Below are 7,163 nucleotides of genomic sequence, written 5' to 3'. Positions count from 1 at the left end.
AGGGTTAATATTCATGCTAGTTTGAAATGTGTGAATCAAAATTATTTTAACCTATTTTTCCCTAGCTAAAATGTTAATAATGCCACATGGTGAATTTTCACATTGTAAGAATCAATCCAACCTCCACACTGAAACAAAAGTATTAAAAGTTCCTACCTGCCTCAATTAGCCTTTCCAAGACCCATCACTTTAGTAATTAAGATAGTCATGTTTCCCAAACTGTACCACCCACTGCCAATTAAAATACAACCATTTAATCATGTTAAATTACAACTATAACAATGTTAGTCATTGCCTAATAACTTTTTTCAAGCCACTAGGAAAGTAAAGTCTTGCTGAGAAGGCTGTAACCCTTCCACAGTATAAACTAATAAATCATAACTGTACTGTGTACCTTCACCTCTTTTCTGCCACACTGTGGAAAACAAACAGCAAGCAGCCAAAGAATGGTTAAGTAATTTAAAACAATTTGTAAACTGTAATTCAAGAAGCTGCTTAGGCCTATTAATTAGTAAATAATTTGTAATCTCAAAAGTATTTTAATGCACTTGATTTCAGTAAAATATACCAAGTGGAACAATCTGATAATGTGACTGCTGTTTCAGGACTGTAAAAGACCATGTTCTATTCAACTGTTTCTGTAAATGTTTGAACATAAATTGATAAACACATGTAAAGTAATAATCAATTTCAACCATTCCACCAATGTTAGGTGTGTCATAAATCAGGGCTAACCAGAAGTCCTATATTTTAGCCCAATAATAACTAATATTTTCATTAATATTCTCAAACTCGTCTTTCTGAAGCCACTGCAGACATGTGTTGGTGTTTCTTCTCTTTTCTTTGCTCTCAATTATCTGCTTTCTGGCAGTGCTTCTTCACTGCTTTGCTCTCATTTTTTTTAAGAGTTAGTGGTGGGAAATCACCATCTCTGAACTCCTAAAGCTGCGGATATTCACAACAGGGAATATTCTATGATTCCACATAATAGAATCATAGAATGATCCTGGTCAACTTAGAAAGGACGTAGAAAGGGCTGGGATTTAGAAGGACCTTTTATGTGATCCTCAAAACACTGGACAAACCCTTTGGGTTCCCACTCCCTCTTCTGGAAACACTTGAGTACCATGTCTTTGAAGGTGCCCTGAAGTACTTCCTGGGATAGTTCAGGAGCTTGATATGTGTGTTATGACAAAAAATGGAGACAACTTCCAAATCACAGAATTATGGATTCATAGAGTCATTTAGGTTGGCAAAGATTATCAAGTCCAGCCATTAACCCAGCACTCCCAAGTCCACCACAAAACCATGTCCTCAAATGTTACATGCACATGTCTTTCATATCCCTCCTGGGACAGCGACTCCAGTACTGCCCTGGACAGCCTGTTCCAGGGCTTGACAATTTCAGTGAACACATTTTTCCTGATATCCAACCAAATGTCCCCAGGCACAACTTAAGACCATTTCCTCTTGTCTTATCATTTGTTACTTGGGAACAGAGACCAACTCTCATCTGAGTACAGCCTCCTTTCAGGTAACTGTAAAAATAAAGGTGTCCCCTGAGCCTCCTTTTCTTTCAGCTAAACAACCCCAGCTTCCTCAGTTTTCCTCATCAGAGTTGTGCTCCAGACCCTTCCCCAACTCCACTGTCCTTCTCTGGGACACAGTCCAGCCCCTCAATGTTCTTCTTGTAGTGTGGGGCCAAAAATTGAACACAGGATTTGAAATGCAGCCTCACCACTGCTGAGTAAAAAGGTTGACCATCTTACAATGCTAAGTTAAGGGCTCACCTTAGTTAGCATGAAAACTAAACCTAGAACAGAAAGTAATCAGATTATCCAGGGCTGGTAACCAGATAAAGTATCTCCCACGCTTGGGAAGTCATCCTTGAGGAAGATTGTGTCACTAAGCAATATCTTCAGAGAAATGAACTGAGTGGTCTAAACCTCAGGTATATGTGAATGAGCATCAAAATTCATCTACTGCAGCCAAAACAGTGATGCAGTGGCTGAGATGTGTCTGACTGTGTTTGAGTAAACATCACAGCGGGTGCTGCAGGAAGGCTGGCATTCCAGCTCTGGGAAACTCAAGTCAAGAGCAAAACACTTAAAAGGAGGAACTGCGTAAAAGAAAAGTATAAATACTTTCCAGGAATGTATATGTTGTTTAGACATTTCAAGGAAAGAAAACAGAACAAATACAAAACATAGAGAAGAATAACAAAAATATTTCTGGAAAAAGTTGTTTCAGAGCGTTGTTTATTGAGTACTTCCTTGCTATTCTAATTATCAGCATGATGTGCAACATTCATATAAAAAAAGTAAAGACTAAATTTGCTCTAAAGGGAGAAAAAACTTTGATCTTCTAGGAAGGAAAACTGAGAAAGTGTTTGACTAGATTGTTACTACTTAAAGACAATCTTAATAATATTTATAGAGTTTAATGAATATTTATATTCTCTGCATTTTTCCTCATGGCTCTCTGGGTCAAGACAAGCTTGTATCTGACATTATTATTTATTGAGTCACTGTTCATTTTCCCATTAGTAGCAACAGGATATATTCTATTTTTCTAGAGATAATTTCCCTCTCTATAGTATTCAGTCCCTTTTAGAAAAACACTTGGGCTGAGGAGGAGCTTTCCATTTCATATTCGCAAGAGTTAAGTCAACTCTTCTTATCAAAATTCTACAACATCTAGAAACAACACCTATCTATAAACCCTTAGTAAGACCTTACTTGACTTTGGTGATGGAGAAGGTGCCTGTGAAAGCACTGTTTGCATCTAGTTTTTACATCTAGACTAAAGTGCAATCCATGTCATTGCAATTGCAGGTTCACCTTTGCATTTCAAACTGCAGAAGCTGTGGTCATGAGCCTGAAAAAAATGCACACTGGGGCAATAAAGCTCTCAGACCACAAACACACATGGGAGGGAGCAAAAGTACAGTTTACCTAGGGAGTTCTCACAAGCTTGTGCAAACTGCTTGTTAGGCAAATGTTTCCAAGCTCAAGGGAAAAATGGGCACTGGTCTTCATCTTGACCTGTCACAGGTCCAGTTACCTCCCTGCACCTGCATCTGATGCTCCAGGTACCCCAAGGACCTGTTTGATCAGAGGAGTCCATCTTAGGAAATCTCTTAGGTTAGTCCTGTCCTTACATGCTGGTGTCTGTGGAAATACCTCAGTTAACATCCGTGCTGGCCAGTGAAACATGCAAGAGTGAAGTGATCCACCAGTGTGGCCGCAGGATGCTTTAAGACTTCACGACAACTCTGATCCAGACCTCTCAGACAAGCAGGGAGTAAAGCTTTGGGGGCCTGGGATGCAAAAGCAGCTTAACAAAAAACCAAAATGTCCATCTATGTGTGTGTATGTGTGTATATACCAAAAATATTTAATGCTACCCCATGTTTAATAATGTTAGCGGATGATTTAAAATGTTTTCATTAAAATTTAGAGTGAGTGAGAAGGAAACTTCCCCTTGCCCCTGGAGACAAAGGGATATCTCTGAGGGGTTGAAGATACCGTGTGCAGCTCTATCTTAGTGTGTTTTTTTCTGATTTTATTTGGAATTTAGCAGCATTCTGCTCTGGGAATTTGCAGTAAATAGGCCATGTCAGTGAATTTATGTAAGAAGGCAGCTGCTGGAGATATGTGGCCTGAAGAAATGTTTTTTCTAAGTTATAAAGCAGTAAAATGTGAGTTTGGAGAACAATATAAAAAAGAAGCTTAAAAAACATGTGTAGCCAACTTTCCTTCTCGTTGAGCAGAGCCTGCAGTGAATCACTTTTTTTTTCTTCTAAAGGGATGTATTTTCCTCATTTTTCTGGCATCAGATTCAATATAAAAATCCAGGATTAAAAAAAAAAATACCCCAGCTTCAGGTGAACAAATTTCTTTATATTTCTGATAAGTTCATCAGTTGGACATGGTAAGAAAGAACAGTTCCCCCCAGCTGAAGATGCCATGGGAGGGATAAAATTTAATTTTGCTAGAGCCAGAAATGGAAATGTGACTGCTGTTTGGAGTCTTGAGACACAGCTCAGTTTTCTGTACTAGAGGAAGATATCTGAAGAATTCAGCCAGGCTTAATGAACAAAATAAAAAAGAAGTCTGAAGAAAGTTGTAAATTCAACTACTGTGAAGTGTTGCTTCTTACAGTTTAACATCCCGCTATGTGTGTGATGTAGAAAATGGTTATGTTTATCCAAGTAGTGGTTTGATCCAAAAGAAGGATTAGCAGAGGAATTCAACTTGATGTAGTTGAAGATGTCCCTGTTCATTAGGGATGAACTAGATGACTTTTAAAGGTCCCTTCCAACCAAAGCCAGTCTAGGATTCTATGATTCTACCTTTGCTTGTCTTTGATTTATTTGATTCTTACTTTAACAAAATGAAAGAAAGGAAATTTTAACTACTTAAAGTTGTTTATTTGAGGATTCTTTGCTTGGCTTTTCCCCCTGCACTGTCCCATACTTTGTGTTAAATAAATAAATACTAAATGAGGACACAATGATATTTTTCTTCTTAGCCTTGGATGGTAGGTTGTGCTTATGGTGAGCTTTCACTACAACAAAATTCTTCTTACTGTCTGATAGCTGTGTTGGAACAGTTATGCCCCAATTAAAACAGTATACACTTACACCTATCTATTCAACTTTAGAATAAGTGAATTGAAATTTTTAATAGTAATTTCTTTTTGTTTTACATTTTATGGCTAGGCTTCGCGAACAAAGATTTAGGAAGGCTTTACATTTATATATATAATATATATAATATATATAGTGTGTATGTATACCTGAATATATATGTATATATATATGTAGTGAAATTGCTTCACAGGCAGATCTGTTGGACACATACTGTTCACTCAATTATCACATTCTGCATGTTTTGTGTGTAGTTTTTTGAAATTAAAATATTGTACTACATGTAAAAAATAGCTCAAATACTAGGAATATAATTTTTAGACTAGTTGAAATCTCAGAGCACAGGGGTTTTGAGGTTTTTTTTTCCTAAAATAAAATTAAAAAAAAAAAGAAATAAAGAAAGATTAATATTTATTAAGAAATCTTCCAAGAATTCTTTTTATTACTGCAGGAAATTAACTCACAGCGTGATAGGAAATAATCACTCAGTCAAACACAAGGCCATTAATAACCAAATTAAATAAGCTCCTCATGAGTCAGTGTATCTCTTTCTTCTTTTTTTTTTTTTGAAAATCAGATATGTCACTCAGTTGTATTGAATAGCTTCATTTACAAGGTTAACTGCATATGCATGTTTAATATGTGTATATGTAGTAGTGGATCGTGAGGTAGCAGGACATCACTTACTGTGGCAGGACTGCAGCATATTGGCTTTATAGCTGACTGAGTAAAAAACTGCAAGATTTCATGGCCTGATCTGAGCCAGTAGAACAGTTTTATTAATGACTTAAATAGGAGCAAAGTCTTACTTGAATGTGGTTAGCATAAAATTACAGATAAATTTCACATACAGCTGGTCAAATGATTGCAATCATGGCACTCTTCACATGACTGAAACCTTTATTTTGTTACTATATGCATGGACCACATTTATGGTATTGAGGCTACTAAACATTACTATTTTCTCAAACTGAAAGATTTATTATATTTGCGAAAAAAACCCCAAATAATGTGCCAGTATTAGCGTGTTTATGAATTAAACGTTAATATTTTATTTGAAAGTTGCGCTCTCACAAATAACAAGCCAAAGCAAAGCATTGATGAGCAATCCTCAGATTAAAATGTTTGCATTTGGTGAGCACATACGAATAACACAAACTTCTGTAGATAGAAAGTTCAGTTAATGAACAATCTCCTATAAATGGACCTGTGCTCACACAAGCTGTTAGATTCATGAGTACTTCAATATCTGTCGTACACCAGGGAAGCTGGTTATTCCAGAACAAAAATCTGCTACCTAACTACTAAACTTCTATATTTAAAAGATTCTTACTGAATTTGTAGGGAGCAGAGACAGTATTTGTTTTCTATCTTGAAACTCTTACTCAGTTTTGTAAACTTTCATTAGTTGTCAGAGATAAGCTGAACTTGTCAGAAGCAGTTTCAGTTTATACCATAATCAGATACTGAAGTTTTTTGGAAACCAGTATGCCAGGACAATCAGCATTTGAACTGCACAATGGCTGAAAGACTGCTGTAGCTCTTTGGTGTATTGTGGAAGGGAAAGAAGAGCTGACAACTTTTCTCTCCTTAGGATATATGAGCAAAATTTGTAATGGAGTTCATGAGAGAGGAGTGGAAGAAGACTTTTGAAATATACTATATAGTATCTGAAAAAAATATGAAAGAAGACCTATGAGGCAGAATTATTCTGAGGAAATGGTTTGGATGGAAAAATCAAATTTTAAGAGGTTAGCCCTCCAACTGAAAAAAAATAAAAATTCAGAACCCATAGACTGTCTGAGAAGTAGAACAAAGCCAGAGGAAGAATTTTGCTGTGGAAGTGCTCTGCCAAATATTTTTGAGTTGTCCATATGGCCCTGCAGTGGTAGGAGAAGTAAAGCATTATGTAGCTCTTCTAGACCTCTCTCTCTACCAACCCTGACTTTGTTAGGCAGAAAATTTAGAGCCCTGTTTATGTGTGTCTGCCCACCCTAATCCTGACACCTTGGTGCTGTTTCTGCTTGTTGTTGATGTGCACAGTATGCACAGGGTGACTGTGTGAGATTAGGAACAGATACTGCGTGTTGTGATGTTGAACACAATCTGTGTAATGAGCTTGTAGGTGAAGCAGTTGGCAATACGTCTGTAATTTTATTTCTTTCAAAACCATTCCATGTTTATTTCTTTCAAAACCATCCAATAGATCATGTGTCCCCTACATACAAGTACAGTAGCAATGCTCATCACCTCGGAATAAATCTTTGAGGCATTCTGTATAAGAGAACATCTCTGGAAGTGACATGGACACAACCAAACTACTTCATTTCAATACAATCTGAAACACTTTTTGAGGTTACTCAGTGATCTGTAATGTCTCAGGAGCATTCAGTGTTTCGCGGATATCTTTTGGCATCTTGAGGTGTCTGCTCTGTGTTAGCGCACTCAAAATGTCACACAAGAGTGCCTTAAGCGTGCTGATACTCCTTACCAAGCCGTGAGATGTGTTCCA

Source organism: Manacus candei, unplaced genomic scaffold (genome assembly GCF_025592945.1).
Source record: "Manacus candei isolate 608988 ecotype Guabito, Panama unplaced genomic scaffold, ASM2559294v1 h1tg000016l, whole genome shotgun sequence".
Lineage (NCBI taxonomy): Eukaryota > Metazoa > Chordata > Aves > Passeriformes > Pipridae > Manacus > Manacus candei.
The sequence above is the reverse complement of the archived record's forward strand: the minus strand, read 5'-3'. Positions refer to the sequence as shown.